Source organism: Plutella xylostella, chromosome 5 (assembly GCF_932276165.1).
Source record: "Plutella xylostella chromosome 5, ilPluXylo3.1, whole genome shotgun sequence".
NCBI classification, from domain to species: Eukaryota; Metazoa; Arthropoda; class Insecta; order Lepidoptera; family Plutellidae; genus Plutella; species Plutella xylostella.
The window spans coordinates 7,997,154-8,009,534 of record NC_063985.1 but is presented as its reverse complement, the minus strand read 5'-3'; positions in this window follow the sequence as shown (position 1 = coordinate 8,009,534).

Genomic DNA, 12,381 nt, shown 5'->3' with positions numbered 1-12,381 from the left:
AATATCCGTGTGTTGGTGCCGACAACTAAATCATTACGTTGACGTCGACGTAGCCGACACACACACACATACACTACGTTAGTGTGCCCTGCCAACCATTTGACTTTGCCGTGTGTACACTTCATTATTGTGTTGTACAAAGTAAAAATATTATTTAAGTAGTTAAAAGTATCGAAACATCTTGTCGAAATTATATATGTAAATTATACAAAAAAACTTACTGTTTTGATTACATATATTATATTTTTAGCTGGTGCATAGATCTGATTTTATAATCCAACTTATAGAAACGCTATTCTTTGTTATTTGTGTTGTGCTTTAGCTATAATTAGCTCTCGGATTCCTTAAGTATGATTGAATGAATTGATATACCTTATCGAAATCATACTTAAATTTGCAAAAAATATAACTATTACACTTAGCCAACCCCTAGTATAAATCCAAAACGGTGTTGTTATAGCTGAAAGCGTAAAATACTATTTTGTATGTATAGATACTTGGAATTCATTTTTTTTCTTGAATTTAAGATCTGTTTTTGACGTTATCGTCCCTAAACTTAGCACGAAATTTATTTTAGTAACAATTTTAATTAAAACGGTACTTAGGTACTGTTTAAATAAGTATATAAAATATATCACTACGTGTTTGTCTGAAAACTGTGGTCTGTGCAATTATGTAAGGTCTAAGTAGGTACCTATATCAGGATTTCATATTATCTAACAGTATCGAATAAAGTTAGTTAAATGTTCGTAATCATCTGAACCTTATAATGTTCTGATTTATAATTTGACAGATTTTATTTTTTAATGACAGTAAATATCATCAATGTTTTGCGAACTTATTATAACTGTAGTATTTAACAAATATTCACCAAGGTTCATTGTTGTTAAAATACCTTAGATATCGAAATGTTTTTTTACAGGCCATATTAGTTTATATTTATGACAAATCAATTTATAATTAAGTGTTTATACTGTTTATATTGAGTACCTACCCCTAAATCATAAAATACAAAACAATCTAATCTGTTACACACAGTACATTTATTATACTCGAAAATATATCGGTATTAGATCTTGGTATTACTAATATTTCATACGGTATTTGAAGATCCAATCTTAGTGAATATTTGCTTATTATTACAGTACTATGCCTGAAACTACTTAGAATTCCTGATAAATAACCTCATATTAAATTATTTAAAAATATCTTATTGTAATTGCAAAGTAAATATATGGTGTCTATATTTGAATTGGAATTTTATTTACCATAAACCATAACCCACTGTCCATATCCATATCTGTGTCTATGACAAGCTCGTCAGCATCAAATTTCATATTTTTTTTTACAAAAATTCAAATATATTTATTTGTGAACACAGGTAGACATTATACATACATTCATAGAACATGATATAATATAATATATGTTTTAGACAATTCTTGTAAACGCTATGTTCTGTCCAACTAGAGTGGGACATACAAATAAGTACATAATTAATTAGCACATGCACAATGCATTCAATTGTAAGAGAGAATATTTCATATATTGCATCATATTTCAGATTTAAATAAAAAAAAATAGGGACATTAAGTATGTTGTACTTACATAAATATGCTACCTATTTAATCATATTATGGTATCTCGGGCGTACTAAGATAAAACGTGAAAGATAAAACTGACAATATCTCGAAAACTATCGACTTTGTGCTAAGGCCATATTCTCATTCTCTGCGGTATTCTGCGTCACTGTCTTGTGGGACACCCTGTATAAACGTCATAATTATTAAGTAGGTATACTAGTTATTTATGTACTCAACTAAATTCCCAGACTGAATCTTCCTAGATGTAAAGTTACTAACAATCCTATAAATAGACCCTTTCTATACTTACCATTCAAAACCAAAGTTCAGAGTACCATGATTCAATTAGAGTAAATTTCTAAACGTCAAAAGCTTTAGTCTAATTTGTCCTCAAGCGTTCTTCATTCGCGGTGCATAAAGACCAGTAAGGGACCACCCCTACTAGTGCGGTGGGGGGAGAGGTAGTGACGTATGGAGATTCTGGGAGCCCCCCCCTTCTCTGGTCGAGTGGGGGTGGTTTCTCTCCTGTCCCCCGCTTTGCAACGCGTGGGAGCTTTGACAAGTATGGAGAAGGATTTTGTATTTAATTTTAGTAAAACTCGTAGGTAACTGACATCTCTGTTGTAGGAGTCTGTGTTCAAAAATGTTTCTATCAAGTACCTGAAGTAGTCAGTTCAGTCGCGATGCTTTTAAAGTTTACTCTTTTCAAACATTTATAAGTACATATCCCTCAATACTATCAATATATCCAGTGGCGTGCTTAGGGAGAGGCTTACGTCCAGCAGTGGATTGCTATAGGCTAATGATGATGAGGCCTACCTAAGTTATCTTTGAAATTTGAAGGTAAGTATTCATAACTTTCATAATATTTTCTCTAAAGAAGCCTCTTCCTCATTATTCACTACGGGTTTTTCGTATCATTGCTTGTTAATAATATTTATTCTAGGGCATACTTGCTGATGAGCCCGGAAGGTGACAAGATGCTAGTTGATACAGGTACATAAGTACACCTTTTTAAAATACCGTTTATAATATAAAACTAGCCTTTAACTACTTACTAATAAACTAGCCTTCCTTGTTTTCTTCGTCTTATTCAGTGTTTCGACAATCCAGCCATGGTTTCAGCTTCTTACTAGGTACATGTATACCAAATTTCATAAAAATTGTTTCCGCCGTTATATACACACACAACATAGGTACCCATTAAAATACAACAACTAAATCTTTCTGCATATTATATTCTATGAATGTGCTCGTATATAGGCCTTCCTACATATTATCCTAATGATAATCCTAACTAATATTATAAATGCGAAAGTAACTGTGTCTGTCTGTCTGTTACTCTTTCACGCAAAAACTACAGAACGGATTTGGATCAAATTTGGTATACATACGGTCTAGACCCTGGGAAAGAACATAGGCTTTTTTTCCCGGAATACCCACGGGAAAACTTTTTAAGGCGAAGCGAAGCGCGCGGGAATAGCTAGTATTATTATAATGCATACTATTATTACCTATGTCACCCGTATTCTCACACTGACGAACATAGGTCTCTCCCAAGCCCTTAACCTATTTACAGAAATAAAATTATAATTACCTCTTTCTTCAAGGCCGGTCCATAGAACCTTAATCTCCCAGCTACTCCTGAAGTCGCGTGGTCGAGCCCGTGTTAAAAGCTAGCTTCCCGTGGTACGTTATTTCACGGACGAGAGGTACTATCCCGTGCGGACTGTTACAGTGCTGTGAGTACAAGATTTAATTCATTCATGATTATATTTATATCACACCATGTCATATGTATATCCCGACTAACTTGAGAATCTGTTTAGCGCTGAAATCCTTGCATGAATAGCTATTATACCTACGAAGTAAAAAATAGCAATAAAATCAAGATATAATATAAATACTTAATTAGATTAAAAATGAATTGTTTATGTGTGTAACTCATTCCGGAATGGCGATGCTGTTTCAACCTATAACGTGATTTCAGGACCTACTAAATGCAGAGTTCACCTTGTCTACCTCTTCAGGGATAACTGTCGAGAACATTACAAAAATGTATAATGTAAGTATGTAATTATTGTTTATTTTCCATCGGTGCGGTCAGTGTCCGTCCGTACTATCACGCACGGTCGGTGGCCAGCTTTATTCACACCAAGCAGACAGCGTGACTGTAATTGACTTACAGCGGATTATTGTGTTACAAAACTATTCGTAAGAGGGTTAAGGCGATTGTTACGGGGGTGTGGTTGTCTCTATAATTAGAATAACTCGTGTATTTGCGGGCGTATTGTTATGTACCTATTATTGTGAAGGTCGAATAACTACACCCCTTAGATACCGTTTAAGTCTGTCTGTCTAATAATAGAGTAGTTAAGTTTTTTTATATCTACCGTTCAGTAGGTAATTTAATCAAACTCATTCTGAACAGATACATCTTTTGTTTTTTTTTAATAAAAATTGGCAAAGGTGAAGAGTGCTACTAGAATGTAGTTTAAAAACGAGCATTATCGCATTATGTAAGTCGTTATTTATATGTATACTTACTTAATCTTAGTACCTACATACCTATAGTAATTCGATTACTAGAATCAAAAAGGTTCGGGTCTTGGATGTGACCGAAAGATGAAAATCCCTTCCAATGTATCATAAAGAGAAAGAGCAAGAGCAAGATCTTACAATACTATTATATAGCAACCATAAGTACCTACAAGGCGTCAGTGTTTATGCAGCCCTAGTGGATACACTGCACAGTCCACGTGAGGTGTTTTTAAGTGAGTTTGTTCGGTACGTACTTGTTTACTTCACGCGCCATTGACGTCATCAAAGCCTCCGGGAAAAAGACCGAGCATACGCGAGCTCATTTATTTATCGAAACTTTACTGTTTTTAACGCGCAGTTGAAGGTAGGTACTAGGTAGATTTGAAGGCTACTCATGCTCTTTCAAATGTTATAATAGTTTGTAAGTACGATATGGGGTGTAAGAAAGGAACCTTCTCGAGTTACATATTCACTGTATCTTATATTCATCCGACGTATATAGGGGATGCATACTGGGCAGTCATTGGTTGACGGCTAATCTGACTAGCTTATCACTTCACCAAGATGACAAACCCTCTCTAATCACCCTAATACCTAGCCTACCAATACCAACCCAGTCTGGATTTCTAAGATAGATAACTTGACATCATACTAAACAGGCCACCTTATACCAGAGGTATACTTTTCTCTATCACTACAAACGTTTGAGAAAAAAATATACAGAACAAGTTACTTAGCTACATACTTCGCGTGTTGCACGCACCACTGAACTGCATGGCTACATAAAACCTCCCCACATGCAGTCTTTCATTGCCACAGCTCAAGATTTCTTACCAAGACCGCTTTGATGTTACGTAACAATACCACTAGCACCTGTAGTTTTTAAAACAGTTTAACCAAACATTTTTTATACTTACAAGTTTAACCATCAGAGCAGCAACTGATTAACGTCATCAAATTAGTTAAACTTTGTAAGGATTCAAACAGCTCAAGTTGTGCAAGGAACCGTTATAAAAAACTCTCAATACTTATGGAAGGTAGGTACTTCAAAGATCATTGACATTTAAAGCCATGCAAAAATACTTGCAAAATTTCCCAACTTTACAGTTTTCTCTAAGTTTTTCTCCTCCCTTTCTGTTAGCGTACTTCTTTAACCGTAAAAAAACACTCTAACTGGATACTTCTTAACGGTCGTTGTAGGTACTTTTATAAGGTTTGTAAGACGTAACTTTAGGGTACCAAAGCAAAACAACCCCGTTATATTTTAAATCCTTGCTGATATTTTTATACACCATTCAATTCGACAGATCCAATTATTTTTAAATTGTAAATATCCTATTTCTTCTTCAAAATACACCTTTATACACCTAACGTAGGCTCTTATAGACATACTCTAGTAAATAACCTAATATACTTACCTTCTACAGGAACAAAGTGAGAATAAAATATTTTCGGATGAAAAGTTTTCCGTACCCTCTGGCACGCGCGCTACCATTATACCAGGGGAGCAAAGTTTGCAAAAAACTACAACAAACAAAAAGAAACGGGTAGCGCTATGCCCGTGTTCGTCGACAAAAATGTACTAGGCACCCATACATTCAGACAGGTGCTTTTGACAGTGCGCGTGGCCGCCCGCATGATTCGCAGACGTGACGTCATCAGCTGCCCCCCTCCCCACCTGGTTTGGGGGTCGGGGGGCCAAACACCGGATGTTTTCACCCTTTCCTTCATTTCATTATCTGCTGAAGTTGTCACTCGTCTGTTTGGTTTCAGGTTTATTTGAAAGTTCTGTTTAGTATATTAAATACCGTGTATTTGCGTTTCTAGCAAAATTACAAGAGATAGAAGAACTCGAAATGTTGCTTGCGATTTTTGAATTATACTTTAATTTACTTATCATTTATTTATATAAATCCATAGCTTTATGACAGGAATAAACACGGCAGGCTTAAATTATCACTAATAATCCATCCGTCCATGAATAAATAATCTTTCGGGGAGACTTCTGAGACCAACTTGAAGCAGTTGTCACACTGTGCCGTTACTTATATTTACACAGAATCTGACGAGTTGACCTTTAACCTTCTTACACAGGAAATTATTTCTATTGCTTTGTCGGATCCTCAAAGACATCACTTCAACTGAGCGGAAAGTGACATTTAAGTCTATAGCTAGCTATAATATTATTATTCTTATCTGAATACATAAAAGCTAAACTTGTGTAAAGTCAAACTGGGTATTACAGAATGGCTATCTACATATTTTTAGGGCTGATTTTTCAATAGTCAGATAAGTGTTATTTGAGGAAAAAAATTGTTGCTATCGCATATGAATGTTTGTATCAGACAGTGACAGCAACAATTTTATTCTCCAGATAGCACTTATCTGACCATTGAAAAATCAGCCCTTAGAAGACAAGAATTCCCACCTTTTATAACCTTGCAATATATTACTATCTCACATATTGAATGACAAGCGAATCAAATCCTATTGGAATTTAATTATAAAGGATTAATAATGATAAGCATTATTGGAATCAGAATTCAATAGGCACTGTTCTGAACAATATTGAATATAGGTACAGATTTCAATATATTAAAATGAAATTTATTTGGAAAAGGTATATTAAACCTAGGAAATCATTGGAAAGTTGTTTTTGACTTTTAGGTGAGGTTACTTAAATTTTATCAATCTTTATTGACCTGAAATACCGAACTATATCTCCTAAAAAGTAATTAAAAGTTAAAAACAAAGGTAGTCGCGATGTATATAGATTAGCATAACAATGAGAAGGCAGGACTGGAGCCATGTTGAGCTCCATGAAGGGGAAACGAAGACATCAGGACTATCATGGACTTAAGTGAAGGACGCGCCTAAAAGTAGAGAAAGTATATGTAGCCCTAAGCTCCACATAGTAGTAACATGACTGGAAGAAGAAGAATTAATTCATATGATGATGTTTAGCAGCTTTTACAATAAAATTAGCAGCATCATAATTATATTGGTTACCAGTTGCTACGTTTGCTACTACGACATTTACTACGCCGCGGCGTAGGTCCTCCGTAGCCCGTAGCGCTACGAAAAACCTTCCGTAGGCTTTCGTAGCTTCTTTTATTTAAAAAATACTTATATTGAGACTTAAAATACAAGGTATCCGTAATATCAGTAAAATTTATAATTATGTCTTCATATAAGTACTGTAAACATTTTTGAAATGGTAATCCAACGTCTTAATTTCAAAGTATGAAATATTAACTGATAACTACCGCACCTTGGCCACTATGACCTACAAAGTAGTACCATTAAATTACATAAACACCAACGGCCGTTATATAATAATATTATTTCATCCAGTTTTCACCAGTGACCAACTTTTATTAATAAAGTAACTAAAACCTACTAAATACAGTTTACTTTGCAGTCAGCTCCTTTTTGTCATTATAATTATTGAAACCATCAAATAAATTTGTACTTAATCTATGCTATGTATTCAATGGAAGTCAAAGCCAGAACACCATTAACGTAATAACGTATACTCTTATCAACGTTAAAACCCCTAGATGCTATCCTTACAGACAACAAAAACACTTCAAAACCTTTACCCATCCGTTCATTCGTTTACCGAGCAAAAACGGTCCTAGCGAGATCGGCATTAGGTGCTGTTTCCCCCACGGGGCGTTTCCCGGGGCGATCAGCTGTTGAGGTCAAGGTTTGCCGGGTCAATGCCGGGTGCCGCGGGGTGCGGGGGGCGGGGCGGGGCGCGGGGTGCGTGGGCGTTGCCTAGCAACCGGCCCACGCCGCCCACTCTGCAGGTACTCAATCAATTTGCCGGTGAGAGAACACATTTTCTTGTACCTGGCGTAATGAAGCTTTTAGCTTCACAGAGATGGTGATAAATTGTTTGTTAACTTTTCTTTCGGGATCGGATGTTTCAATAAAGTTAATAGTAACAAAATAATAATACATAAGAAAATATTTATAACATAGAATGTGTAAAATTTCAACAGTTTTAAAAAGTTTAATCGAACCGAAATATCCAATGAATTTTTCGAAAGAGTGACAAATCCACCGGAAACGGATGTTTTTGGCGTTTCACGAGAACAAACTCAATATTTTAGATTCTAGACTAGCCTTTGAGCTGAAGTCATGAATAGAGAATTTACGCGATAAACTTTTTTTTCAATTTAAACCGTAGTGAACACTTTTTTTAATGTGCGAAACCGACATAATGTAGTAAATGTAAAAGACATAAAAATACAGTCTGGGCACAATACCTAGAATCTAGACATCTAGCATTCGTTATAATATTTTCTTGATATTAAATAACTGTATTTATTTGTACTTTTGATATCGGCATAAAGAGAAAGTCCCCGTATATATTCTCGGAAAGGCTGATCCTGTTTTCTCGAAACTAGTAATAATTTCCTAGTATTTACAGATTTCAAGGTTAAGGTTAAATTTATCTGTTGTATTCAGGTTTCAGTTTTCTCTATTTAAATATACATATTTTCACCTTCCTACTACAACGATGCGTAGGTTGTTTAGTTCTACTCTAATAGATTTTAATGTCACGGTTCAAATTCCGATGCCAGTATCAAAAGGATATAGACATCACACATTAAAGTTGTTTTTCATAAACCTTTGACCTTTATATTACCTATTGTGTATAAAAAGTCACATCAAGGTTCAGAAATGAGCTTTACATAAAAATTTACTGTAATATTATTATGGTCTGTTGTGTTCACAATATTATATGCATTTTTTTGCCCCGGAATCCCTACGGGGAAACCTTTTCGGGGGAAGGGAAGCTCACACTAAAGTCTGTTTTTTAATCTCAGATACTTACTAAATTGACTTTAGATGCTGGTTATATACCTATAACTAGAGGTCGCGTTGTGGCGCGGGCTGCAAGCAGCCGCGCGGTGCTTTGATGCTTTTGGTTTAGGTGGGAGACAGTTTTCAGTATGAATTTCAGTTTCAGCAGGGTATTGACTTGAGTATACCGTAGCAAATCTTTCTTGCGTTTTGTTATGCCTTGAAAACTGTGTTCACTATGTTTTTTTTTTAATTAAAGGGGTACTGACGATTTTGTTTGACGTGTGAAACAGTTTTCAGTATGAATTTCAGTTTCAGCAGGGTATTGACTTGAATATACCGTAGCAAATCTTTCTTGCGTTTTGTTATGCCTTAAAAACTGTGTTCACTATGATTTTTTTAATTAAAGGGGTACTGACGATTTTGTTTGACGTGGGAAACAGTTTTCAGTATGATTTTCAGTTTCAGCAGGGTATTGACTTGAATATACCGTAGCAAATCATTCTTGCGTTATGTTATGCCTTAAAAACGGTTTTCACTATGGTTTTCATTATAACAGGGGTACTGGTGATTTTTGTTTTATTTGGTATACGGTTTTCAGTATGAATTTTGGTGAGATACGGTTATTCACTTGACTATAACGTATCGAATATTTTATGCGGTTTAGTTTTCCCTTGAAATTTAATTTCAGTATGAAATTTGTAACAGATAGGTATTGACTTTGCCATAATACACTCACGGGCAGTGAAAAGGTTCAACTGAGAAAAGCTAAACGAAAAAATCTAGCTTAATGCCGTCTTCTGCAACAACCAACTAAAAACGGTAATATTTTGTTCCAATTTTAAATTAAACAATCTTTGTAAAAATTGGGGTCGTATGGTGTCGGCATATTGTGAGTGGAACTTTTTCATTGCCCGGTAGTGTACAACGGATATTTCTTGAATTTGGCTTTACATACCTAAGAAAAACTCCACAGGAATGTTAATATTTGCCTTGAAAACTATTTAAATTATGAATAACGGATTGTCTCACACAAATACGAGTACGGTAGAGAAACTGATCTATATGGTTATTTTTTGGTTTCGTAAACTTTACCTAGTATCGAGATGAAATAGTTTTGTGTACAAATATTGGATTATTTAATACCTCATAAATCTGAGTCACCTCCTATTCTATTCTATTCTATTGTGTGTAAGTACCTACACCTGGCTCTTTCGAGTGGAACCTTTGTGCATATCCCCAAGGTCTTAACTGCCTTCCTAAGCTTGGACCATTTCCCACCACGCTGGTCCACTGCGGGTTGGTGGGTTCAGATATGCAGGTTTCCTCACGATGTCTTCCTTCACCGTAAGAGCGATGGTATACATTGTACTTAAGTTAAAAGAACTCATTGGTACATGTCAGCGTCGGGATTCGAACCCGTATCTCTTGCGTGAGAAGCGGGCTCTTACCCGACTGAGCTACCACCGCTCACCTCCATTCGCGCGTTTTTCTAGCATCTCGATTATTAGTTTACCTACTTTGTTCTGAAGAGAAACTTTTTCATAGCAACGAAATACACAGGCTTTTTTATTCATTAATTTCTTACGCGGGTTTGCTGTTTGAGACAATTTTTTTTTTTTTTTTATTCTCACTCGAACACACACACTTTGAACATTTCCTATGATTGTTGTTTACAGAAGTATGGTTTAATTCAATTTAATCCATAATTGGAACTATAAACGCGCCCAAACCTTTGTCTATCTTTTTTATTCATTCAAGGTTTTTCTTTGCCACAATCGGCTCTCAGGTTATATCTAGTTGTGTTGACGAGGGTTTGAGTGGTGTTGTTTCGCTTCGCTCGGCGCTCCAGGGTTTGCGGTATGGTGATTTGATTTGTTTTGCCTCGCTTCGCTCGGCTCCTTTTTTACGGTAAGGTTATACTTAAGTTGTATTGCCTCGCTGCGCTCGGCTATTCGGTGGTTGTGGTATAATGTTTTGAAATGTTTTGCCTCGCCGCGCTCGGCTCTCCAAGGTTTGTGGTATGAAAATTTGGATTGTTTAGCCTCGCTGCGCTCGGCTCTCCAGTTAAACAGGCAGTTGGTGATTAAAGTTATTTAGCCTCGCTGCGCTCGGCTCCTCTCTAGGTCTCGGAATGGTAGTCTCGGTTGTTTTGCCTCGCTTCGCTCGGCTCTGCAGTTACATAAACACATGCTGTTTATTGCGCTTTAGCCTCGCTTTGCTCGGCTCTTCGGGTTTCCGGATGTTGATTTCAGTAGTTTTGCCTCGCTCCGCTCGGCTCTCTAGGTTTTGGATTGATGGTTTAAGTTGTTTTGCCTCGCTTCGCTCGGCTTTCCACTTCTTAAACGGGACTATTCCCGTAGTTTTTCTTTATTGATATTGATAATTATGATACGTAATGCCTCGCTTCGCTCGGATTTCTTTCTTTTATGGCAGGGTTACTTGTCGGATGCCTCGCTGCGCTCGGCAGGTTTTATTTTGGTATAGCTTGTAGAAGAACTATGGCCTCGCTGCGCTCGGCACTTACACTGTGGTAAAGTTGATTTACATTTTGTATATTTTTAGGGAAAATATTTTTTCCTCTAAAAGTGGGGAGTTTTTATTTAAAAAAAAAAATCTTTGTTTTTATCTACACAAATGCGTTATATACCACAAATCTGTCTGACCACTTCAAAGGGGTGAAATTGCTAATGTTTGTTAATTTTTTCTACGTTTTTAGGGAAATTTTGATTTTTTTCCCTATAAGTGGGTAGTTTTTATTTCAAATTAAAAATTTATCCATTTAACTACACAAACGCGCTATACATTCGTAACCCCTCAGATCATCTCAAAGTGATAAAATTGCATATTTATGTAAAATTTCCCATGTTTTTAGGGAAATTTTGTTTTTTCCCTAAAAATGGGGAGTTTTTATTTCATAGATAAATTAAGCGTACCTAAACACACAAACGTGCTCTACAAATCAAAACTGTCAGACCACTCAATACAGGTTAAATAGCCTTAAAACATGTTAAATTTCTCTTTTACAAAATGGCTGCCACTTCATCCGCCATTTTGATTTTTGCAGTTTTCGGAATTTTCCTATTAATTTCACCATATATTCAACCATGTACAAAGAAAAACATCACCCCACCTTCCCCCCTTCTGGGAGATCAATTCACCTCAACTTGAATCGACGTCGAACTTTTTCAAAAATATAATCTCCCGTATTTCTCAGGGTTGCCAGCCGAAAGTAATAAAAATAGTCAAATGTCATTAGTATGAGCCTTTCTGACTAAACTGCATCATTTTTTAAAATCCAAAACGGTTATTTCTATTTTTCAGGTTTTTGGGGAAAATCTCAAAATTTTCCCTAAAAATGGGGAATTTTTATTTAGCTGGTATAGTCTACCCAACAGACTACACAAATGCGCCATACAAGACAAATCTCCCCAACGACTCT